The following is an 11,680-nucleotide window of genomic DNA, read 5'->3' on the forward strand; positions in this document are numbered from 1 at the left end:
CTATGACTCTTTTACAAACTACGCACTCCGCGCCCACAAAATGCAGAGCCTTTACATCGGAATTACAATCTTTGATCAAAGTCTGGGCTCTAAGCCCAAAAACAAGCCCCCAACACAAACATCATGACTCGCCCCTGAGTCACTCTATTGGTGTGGAGATCTTAGTGCGAAGACCTCCCAACTCTGACTGGATTGCTGCAAGCTCGGCATCGCACTGAGCGGCTGCCTGTTGTACTTCCTTGACACGTTGTTCAATGACCACTATGGTTGAACTTCTACACTGGATCCTTTCGTGTGTTTCTTGTAGCTGCGTGAGATTTGCTTCAATGGAGGCTATAATGGTGTACGCCTCATCAATCCATGGTTGTAAACGCGCCTTCAAAACTGCTTCCTTGTGCTGAGCAACATCCACCTACTCCTTGAGTGCTTTAGCTTGTTGTATCCTGGCAAGCCTCTATGTAAGGGCAATCATCTGCGTGTCCCTTTTAATTTGTCATATCTCTGATGTAGCTCATGCACCTCTATCTCTAAGCATTGTATGTTCGGGTCCTCCTGCAGGGTGGTAAGAACCTCGAACAAATGCTCGAACAACTTTGTGCAGTCTGTCACTGCACTGTTGACCACTGCTATTGTTGATGTAATCACGATGGTGCATTGTTCCTTAACCTCTGCAGAGTTGAAGCTTATGCATTCAATTGTAGTTATCCTATCTGAAGGTTTAGCTCCAGCTAAACCCTAGCCATTTCCTCTTTTGCCTCGCGCACCCCTGCTGCTAATTTTCAGATGCACGCTTCCACTGGTTGCTCTACTTCGACAGCCAACTCTGGGACCATCTAGCAAGCTTCCTCTACCACCTAGACTATTTTTCTATTCTACTCCACTACGACGTCACGCTGTAGGCTCAATTGTTCAATGTTATTGCACTGCTCGCTCATTACCTGGAGCGCGCGACCCTCCCTGGCTCGTAGTTCTGCATTAACTCCATCCTGCAAAATATAGAGTGTTTCTCAAGGGAGCACAGCTACATTTAATCTGATTCCCTTCAACTCACTGACCATAGGCCTGTCGGCCTCATTTTCTATAACGAGTGCTCTATCTAGCAGCACTATGGTGTTGGTCATCTAGGAGCGCAACATTTCGTCAGCCACGGAAGTGCCTATTGCGAGGTTGGTTAACATAGTGTCAGCCTGTGGAGTGCACACCTGCAACTCCTGTATCTATGCCCGGAGAGCCCCCAACACCATCTGGTGTTCCTCCTCAAACTGCTGGAGGCCTCTGTGGTGACGTCCCTCACCGTCTCGCTAATTTCGTGTAGATCCCCCTCAGTGAGGGTGATCAGGTCGAACGAAGTCTTTGAAGCCTTCGACTTCTTTCGCGGCCCTACCTACTCTCTTGGGCGCGGACGTTTTAGCTGAGTGGACGCTCTCTGCGGGTTAGTGCCACCTTGCTCTGTATTGGTCTCTGGCTTAGGCCAAGGTGATTTCTATCCTTTGCTCGCTTCTTCTGATATCTTTTGCTGCTCTTCTGCTACCTTTGCAACGTCATGCACCACCTTTGCCTTAGCGCTGCTTCTTCATTCCTATGTTTCTCTACCAAATGGGCTATCCGTAGTTTCACCTCTTCCTTCTTCTGCTGCATGGTAGACTTCCCTACTTCCACCATGGAGCCAGCTAAAGCGTGCCACTCTGGTGGCCACAACTCAAGGACCACAAAGATGACATCGCTTGTCGCCAGATAGGGTAACTCACATCATGTCTTCATAGGGTCCTTTCGCACCCTGATGTAGACATGGTGAAAATCTACCTTGAACTCTATGAAGCTCTGCAGATTGTGGGCGATAATAGAGGCTTGCGATTAATCCCCATTATGATGTTCATCTCCATTTTCACCCAGAATATTTTGTTGTCCCTTATCCTTTGTGCATCCCTGGTTGCGCACAGCGAAGTGTACTTCACTGCCTATGGAAGGTCCTGTGTGATCATCGAGAACTGACTATCTTTCGGCAATTTCCATGCCACCAATACTATGGACAACAAAAGCCATGCATAGTGAAATTTTTTTCCCTACTCCTGTGCCTTGCGATAGCTCTCAAGGAACTCTCCGCATAAGTAGTTTTCCTAGTTGAAATGGACCCCTTCTGCGCATTGCGTTGCTAGTGTAACCACTAGCACGGGCACCTCATCCGTGTGGAACTTTTGCATAACCTTCCCTGCCAATATCTGCGTCGCGACTTTAATCACAGGGCTGTTGATGCTGGAAATGGCATAACCTCTCTTCTTCTTTTCTAGCTTAAACGTCTTCTTCATGGCCTCCGCGATGGCCAAATCATCACTCTTTCCCTCCGAGATGTTTGCTGGGTCCTCTCCTTTGCAAGGGAGTCGGGTAATTATGTGAATCAAATGGTCTATGATGTGGATGGGCTCCTCCAGCCACAAGCACCCATCATGTACTAGGCAGAGCAGTTACCTAATGACAAAAATGGTCACTGGGGCGTGATGGTAATATGGCACCTAGAGCAGGTTTAGAAACTTTGCTTTCTCAACTCCTCTTAGCCATTTACACAGCTCCAATTCTATGATTCTAGCCGACACATCTTTCTTTTGGTGCATGATCCATGTGGTCGTGAGATGTGGAAACTTCTCGTGGTCCCCAAGATCCCAATCCTGAAACTTCAGCACAGACACTCGTCCCAAGTGCTCTCCTTCAAAAATAATGTCATCAGGGAGTAGCAGAGTCTACAGAGAGATCCTGCTCTCATCTATATCTTTGGGCACCTTTACTTTACCCTTCCACGGAGGAACATATGTGGGCAGCCTAGTAAAAGGGTCCACACCCTGGGTCTCAACCTCCATTTCTACATCCTCCTCCTCTACCAATATTTCTTTGAATTCTTCCTCCTCATTGGACTCCAAATTGATAGCCTTCCCCTTTTCTTCCATGGTGAGCCTATTCCTTAGTGGATTTCTAGGTGATATGTGCACCGGTACCATGGCCTGCTTGTCTTTCTTGGGTCTCGGCGTGCACGGCAATTTATGGATTTTTGCAACTATCCCAACACTTTCTAGGGCTTCCACTTCCGTAATGGCCTATGTGGCTTCCTTGGCGGTCATTAAACCAGTATCCATGGCTTCTTCAATTGCTGCCATAGTGCGATTCCGTAAGTCTCTCAACATCTCGGGTAATTTCTCAAGCAACGAATTCGCCTTCAGAAGATCGAACAAGTCTAGGTTCATGAGTGTCTATGCGCACAACAACTCAATCCACAAATTTCCAAGTGTTGTTTGCTGGACAAGCCTTTGTAATTTATAGTGCCTTTTGAATTTGAATTCGACCATTCCCCCCACATTCAGTCCATTAATGCTCAATAGGCAACAGATTTTCAAGAATCTAGTCCATAAAGTTCACCTTAAATGATTTCCACTCACTCCATTTGGTCTCAAACTAAGCATCACATCATGAATAGTGACTGTAACAGTCACTTTCCAGCCAACCCTTGCAGTAGCACAGCTACCCTCGTGTTGTCACAGACCCTAGTACACTTCTCTACTATGCGTAGTCCTGACATCATGCAGCTCTTGGGTAGAGGAGTTTATAGTCCCGTGCCTCTTTTCAGCTACCTAGAGCACTAAGACTGTGCTTCTGTCAGCTAGTCAGATGGCTGAGCCCCCTGTGTATGTCTTCAAATGACTGCCATTGACTTTTCCTGGGAAGAGTTCTCCATTTAACTTTACCAATTGCACTGCACCACCATCTGTGATCTCCTTAATAACATACGGTCCTAGCCAATGCATTCTAAGCTTCCTTGGGAGTTTATTGAACTTACTATCATACAACAACACCAAATCATTCACCTTGAAGGTGCACAACTTAATATGTCGATCATTCCAAGCTTTTTCGCATTGCGTTTGGACCTGCTGGTGGAATCCCGCAAAAATCATTCTTCCTCGAGCTCCTCCAACTACGCGAGCCTCTCCTCCAGGGCTCAGCGATCCTTCATACCTGTGAGTGCTGCTATGCGCAGACTAGCCATGATGTATTCCATAGGCATTATGGCTTCCACTCCATAGACAAGCCTAAAATATGTTTGTCCAGTCAATTTCTTGCTTGTTGTCCTATAAGCCCATAATACTGCAAGTACGTGCAGGTCCCAATCACTTCACTGCACGTTGCATACCTTGGTCAATGTGGTCTCCAGTACTTTGTTGAATGCTTCTACTGTCCCGTTAGCCTATGGGTGATACGGTGTGCTCTTCTGATGATACACCTAAAACTCTTCTGTCAACACGCTAATTGTTTCATTCAGGAAGTGTGTACCATGATCGCTCAATAAGATCTTCGAACATCCAAATCATTATAGTACGTGTTAAAACAGAAACTTTGTGGTAGTTGTGTCCATGCAATCTTTCACCGGATGCGCTTCTTCCCAACGAGTTAGGTACTCTATCGCAGTGATAATATACCTTGCGATTATTTTTCCTTGAGGTTTGATAGGTCCTACAAAATCTATTGCCCACTTTTTGAAAGGTTGCAACGTCATTTGTGGGTTCAAAGTAATTTTGTCCTTCCGTGATGGCTTACCTGTTCTTCGGCATACATCGTATGCCTTGCAATGTGCTTTTGAATCCTGATGAAGGGTTGGCCACCACAACCCGGCGCATAAAATCTTCTGCGCAGTCGCTCTTCCCACATAATGTCCTCCTGTGGCGCCCCCATCACAGACGCTGCTTTGTTCAAATTTAGGTACATATCTTCGCAGTATTTCATCATTCCCCATCTTGTAAAGATGCCCAGCAATGACAGAGAAATCTGCCTCGCACACCACTAATTCCTTCTTCTGCTGGACAGAGTATTCTTTTGGCGCAGTTCAAGTTGTTAGAAAGTGAATTATATCTTCAAAATGTCCATCTACTACATGCACTACAAAGAGCTACACGTCGGGTAATCCTTCCTCCAGACTAGTAGGTTCCTCCCCTGTCTCAATGCACAACAGGTGATCTAGTCCCACATTCAATCGTTCAGGCTTCACAACAAATTCAAGATCATATTCTTAGAACAATAAAAGCCATCTGCGAGCTCCCCCCCCAACACATGCTTATTGACCATGTATTTCAGTGTGGAGTACATGTGCATCTACGCAGGTTGGGACTCTTTTCCACAGGCTTGCATCTTCCTATCCAGATGCACGTGTGGACCATCATTTCCATTGTGCTTATCTGTCAGACACACCCTAGGCTTCCAAAATCATGTGCACATCATTCCCCTACATTTGCGTCAGTCGCCAAAGCACCCTTTGTGCATACCCGACCATCTTGCGGGCATAGCGTGCAGTACCCAGTCCAAGGCCTGGAAGCGTTGCTTTTCCAGCACCTCCCTTTCAAATTTATTCAAGAAGGTATCTACCTCACTTAGACCATCATAAGTAGGTAGGTCTCTTACTTCTATCGATACGCAGTGTAGCAACCTTGTCATCATATTACAATTCAGTGTAGTTACCTCATGTAACTGATTCTGCCATCGCTCTGTTTCCTCATCCAAATCTGAAGTACAGGAGCTTTCGTGCTCCCATGCAATCTGCCCATCCGTAGTGGGATTCACCCAATCCTGGTTTCACGATATTATCTTATAGCTGCAATCCAAATCATCATCACTTTCATAGTCGCACACCGGCTCCATATATCGCGATCCTTCAACAGGGTCCAGGGGTAAAATTACACGTAGTGACTTCTTTTAAAAAATCATTTTTCACTTTTTCATATTGATCACGCTGTTCATGTTAGTGGCCCAATAAATTCCTAAGAAAGCAGGGTAGGGATTGCTGTCATCAATAATCTCTATCACTTCAAAGTCTGCCTACACGCTTGCTCCCTCAATATCCACAGTTATTCCCTGCAATCGCCCCATGGGTATTATTTTCTGTTGGTTCACCATCCTTAGCTGAATTGGAGACCATTGCAGTGCAAGTCACCCCATTCGCTCCCATGTTTGTTTCGGCAGAACATTCGCATCCGATCCTAAATCTAGGATGACTTGATCCATCTCATATTCTATGATTTGTGTAGTTAGTCTCATCTGTCTTCCCATTCTTGTCTTATGTTTTTTGATCTTCCTAACTACACGCGTTTCTCCTAACGCGGTCCCAGTGCATCCCTTAATGAATTCCTGTAACCCTTTCACTGCCTTAGTGTAATGAAATAGCTTCATACATGTTTTCAGGAACGTTGTGAGCATAGATGGGTCCATCTCTGGCATCGGTTTATCTTTGCTTCCTGAAGTGGAGGAATCAACAAAGCTCTTCTTAGCTTCCATTAAGGTTTCCCAAGTGTGCTCCAAATCAAACTCTTCTTCATTCATTGGAAATTTGTGAACACAAGTACTATCTTCTGGTTGTTTTCCTTTGTCATCTCCCGTAGCGATTCCACTTTGGAGCAAAATGTTCACATTCGGATCTTACTCGCGCGGCTCAGACCTCATCATCTACAGGTTCTCAGTCGAGGGAGGCAGTAGTGCTCCTTTGTCAAGTATCCTAGCTATCAATGTAGGACAATCTTCTGTCTCATGATCAAACAAGGTGCAATAAAAACATGACAGGCGTGTTGGATTCATGCAATCACGGGCATAATGTCCTGGCCCTCTGCAATTGTAGCATATCAACTATCTGCGACCTCTTCCAGGTCCTCCTCCGCCTCAGCTTCATCCGCGCCATTCCTACATTTTGGTAAAGGGGCTGCATTTCATCTTGAACTCTGTAGGTGGGAGTTCTATCCATAATTAACTCATAGCTTCTACAAGTGTGCTCATCGTGTCCCTCTAACCTACAAAAGTTACAGAACAACTGTTGTGAATTTTGCGTATACTTCTATAACAAGTGACAATTGTCTGTGGCATGTTTTCCTACTATTTGACAAATCACACACCAAAAAGCAGGTGCCGCGCTAGGTCCTGCTTGCACTTCCAGTCTTAAGAGCATCGGTCCTCCTGCAAGGCAATTTGTGAAAACCGAGCAGTGGTCCTTATCATGACCCCAACCCTTGCATTTTACGCACCATACCTCTTCGCGCACTTCTGGTCGAGCTGTCCCGTCTTGTTTTAGACTCTGCATCTCAAGGCATAAATTCTTTAGTTGCACGTGGATCTACTGAACTCCTAAGTTAGGATCCTGCATTGGGGTCTCATGTAGCCTCATAGCAATCTCTAAGGCCTCCGCCTGAGTTGTTATCTTCTGCTGCGATAACGCACTCCTTAAATGTGGCATTAGCGAAGCTACAAACCACTCATGATGTTGTCCATCCGTCAAATTCATATTAGCTTCACGAATCATACATTTCAGCCTCTGATCCAGCTCCCAAGGAGTCTCGCCTGGTAGCATCGTGATCTCTTTGAATCCAATGATCGATTGTGCTTCAGACTTCAGCTTGTTAAATTCTCTATTTAGCACTGCTTGGATATCCGCGATTCATGCATTTGGATTAAATTTGGAGTGCTTAATATACCAAGTCAACGTGCGGTCTTACAGGGCACTAACCAGTGTCATTTTCTTTATATTGTCATCTATGACTCCTTGCACTTCCCATACAGTCCTTACCACGAACCAGAATTGGTCTAGATCCTCATTTCCCAAGCCTTTAAACACAACCAACTTCACTGTGCTCACCATATTGAATCATGGTGGTGGTGGTGGTGGTGTAGGTGAAGATGGAGGTGATGGTGGTGAAGCTGATGGCGGTGCGGGTGGAGGTGGTATCGCGGAATTATTTTCCTTATCAAATGGATCGTACTTCACGGTGAGACCTTCGCGAGCTCTTCCTCATCTCCTCGTGGAGATAAAATCAAGGGGCTAGTTACTAGTCCCTTATTTCCTTCATTCCTGTAAGCTTTTCCACTTCACGTAGCCGCGAACATAAATGTAACTGCATAACCCTCTTTTCGCACAATAGCATTTTAATCCAAGTATTCAAAGACTTTACGTACTTACCTCACGGTCCTTTGAGAAAGCATCACTCTGCCTCATTGTAGCTAACTGAGGTGTCAATCACGAACTCAGTAATGAATCGTCCTATAATATCATCGAGCTAATGATCAATGGCGCGCGCGATTTTATCTTCCAATGCTTCCAACCTTCGCACTAACTTTGGGGTCCACACAATAAGACCGTCAAGTTTCCACCTTCCTTGGCTATCTGCTAGCTTCGTGATCCACTCATATAGCTCAGTAGGGAAGGACGTGAAGAATATTTAGTGGATCTTCGTGTACAGGTAGTAGTCTAACCACTCTTCTTTTGACAGTCGTGGGTTCCTGTTCTCTTGCGTTGTGAACTCATGAATTCCTCTGTCCAACCAACCTTCAATTTCCTTCTTAGTTGGATTCCAATGATACGACATCAGACATCTCTATGCAGATTCCAGTCCTAGAAAGGGAACCATTTGTTGGCTTATGGGGGCTTGACCCAAGTTCAAAGTTATTTAGCCCAACAAATCCCTACACTACTGGCCCTTTCGGCATCAACCCGCGGAGCACGGACTAAAGTCTCACTCCATGCAGTATGGGGGGATGCTGGAAGTTTCCGCACCCTTGAGATGTCTGAGATGTCGATTTAGTCCAACTAGATCTACCTTCACGCAAGTCATTTCGTGCATTGTCCCAACCTTCAATACCTTCACGATATGTTATAATCATCTTTTGCGTAGCCCTAACCAGGGGTTGAGATGCTTGGCACTGCTAGGGCAGCGAACTACACTATTTCCCCAAACTACATCATGTATCTTACTTATCTTCTTAACAAATCTTATTTAGCTTCATGTAAACAAATATTCTATCTTGCATTCACCTAATCAATACAATTATACACATTCGCACATCATATAAGTATTAGAAGTGAATTTCATACCTAAGATAATAGATGCATAAAGCAGGAAATAAATACAGAGAAATGATATGAAACTTCTCTTTATTAATACTTCCATTGTTACCAACTCAACTCACCCTGCAAACTCAGCTATAAGAGTCTATGCACTTAGCGACAGACTACTAGGCCTCTGTGCACTCAGCTGCAGAGCCTTCTCCTACTCTACAACCCAAAAACTAGACTTTACTCCACATATCTATCTCGCAAACATCATATGTTCATCTTTCTTATCAATTTATTCTCTCTTAACTACTTAGAGCCTCGCTCTATTCATACAGTCCCATGGTCTATGGACCATGGGTAGATTTCTACAGTCGACATTACAATAACAAAACTAAGGGTGGACAACCCTATGACTCTTTTACAAACTACGCACTCCACGCCCATAAAATGTGGAATCTTTACATCGGAATTACAATCTTTGACAAAAATCTGGGCTCTAAGCCCCAAAAGTTCCCTTGGGGGATCCCGCGCTCAACAACAACAGTGGATAACTAACATGCAGAACACCAGGAATATATCATTGAGATGGACGGTAAGCTTTGTGATCAAGTTATTTCTATTTTTATTGACCCTAGATCTAATTATAACTATGTTAGTCTTGACTTGGTGGATAAGTGTGGTTTGAGTAAGGAATTGCATGCAGAGTCTTGGTTAGTGTAGTTGGCTACAGGTACAAAGAAGTGAGTTCATCATTAGGTAAGAGCTTACGCATTTTATTTTATTGGTATGTCTACCACAACACATCTAAATGTATTACTGTTGGGATCATAAAGTATGTTTTTGGGCATGGACTGGTTGTATCTTCATAGAACTAAGGTGGACTGCGATGTCAAAGTTATTGAGTGTGTTAATGAAAATAGAGAACCAAGAGTCTTACAAGTTAAGAAGAAAGCCACATCAGTTAGGATGGTGAAAACTATGCAAGTGAAGCATAGCCACAAGAAAGGGTGTATGTTGTTTGCAATACACATTTCTAGTGATAATGGTAAGGAGGTTGAGGGTGCAGATTTCTTGAGAAGGTATCCAATTTTGCATCAGTTTCAGGATGTATTTCCTGATGACATTACAGAGTTCCCACCTCACATGGAGGTATAATTTTCTATTAAGTGTTAAGGGCAGCTCCAACATCAAAAGCACCTTATAGGATGAGCAGACCTGATTTGGTTGAGTTAAAGCTATAGTTGAAGGAAATTTTTGACAAGGGATACATTAGGTCAAGTGTAGCACCATAGGGTGCACCGGTCTTGTTTGTGAAGAAGAAAGATGGAAATATCAAATTATGTATTGACTATAGGCAGTTGAAAAAAGTGTCTATCAAGAACAGGTACCCTTTTCCGAGGATTGGTGACTTGTTTGATCAGCTAAAGGGAGAAACAATGTTCTCAAAGATTGACTTGAGATCCGGATACCATTAGGTACGCATAAAATAGGAGGACATTTACAAGACAAGTTTTCGAACTAGGTATGGGCATTATGAGTTTTTTATTGCTCCATTTGACTTAACTAATGCTCCAGCTACATTCATGTGCTTGATGAATAATGTGTTGCATCCATATCTGGATAAGTTTGTTATCGTGTTCATTGATGATATACTGGTATATTCTAAAAAAGAGGAAGAGCATTCCGAGCATTTAACAACAGTGTTGAGGTTGTTGAGGGAGCATCAGTTGTATGCTAAGCTCAGCAAGTGTAGTTTCTTTCAGACAGAGGTACACTACTTGGGACATGTTGTCTCCAAGGAAGGCATTGTAGTAGATCTAGAGAATATAAGAGCCATCATGGAATGGGTAGCTCCTACGAGTGTGGATGTGGTGAGATATTTCATGGGTTTGGCAGGATATTATAGGAGGTTCATCAGAACTTCTCGCAGATTTGTTATCCTAATATGGGATCATTGCAAAGGAAAGGTAAGAAGTTTGAATGGACAGAGGAGTGTGAGGCTAGATTTGAGAAACTTAGGAAGTTGTTGACACATGCACCAGTGCTACAGATTGTGGATCCGAATAAAGAGTTTGTGGTATGCACAGATGCTTGTAAGAGAGGGCTTGGTGAAGTCCTTATGCAGGATCGACAAGTGGTATGTTATGAGTCCCAGAAATTAAACAAGCACGAGCAAAACTATCTGATACATGATCTTGATTTAGTAGTGATCATACATGCATTGAAGATGTGGAGACACTATCTTCTTGGCAGAAGGTTTGTACTAATGAGTTATCATATTGGATTGAGGTATTTTTTTGATCAGTCGAATCTGAATACCGGGCAGGCTAGATGGATGGCCACGATCAACAAGTTTGATTTCAAGATTAGGTACATCAAAGGTAAAGAGAAAATGGTTGCAGATGATCTCAGTAGATGGGTATAGGTAAGTAACTTGGCAGCTATGAGCTCCTATGGGATGGACTTATAGTATAGGATCTTGCAAGCAGGTCAGTAGGATGTCAGGCATATGGAGATTGTGCACAAGTTGTAGTAGGGTACTGGTACAGGTATAGGTGCACAGGGGATGGATTATTATCTTATATCGAATGGATTGGTTAGGTTCCAAGAGAGGATAATTGTATCAGATAACAATGAGCTCAAGAAGGTGATTTTGAGGGATTTTCATGCGAAAGCTTATTCAGGTCACCCAGGTTATTAGAAGACATTGACAGCAGTGAAGAGATTCTACTATTAGAAGAATTTGAAGAGGGATATAATAGAGTTTGTGGTGAGTTGTTTCGACTGTCAACGAGTGAAATTAGAGTGTAAACATTAAGGTGGACTGCTATAGTC

This window comes from Pinus tabuliformis, chromosome 5_1, assembly GCF_031772625.1.
Source record: "Pinus tabuliformis cultivar Carrire ecotype Pingquan chromosome 5_1, CPIR1, whole genome shotgun sequence".
NCBI lineage: Eukaryota > Viridiplantae > Streptophyta > Pinopsida > Pinales > Pinaceae > Pinus > Pinus tabuliformis.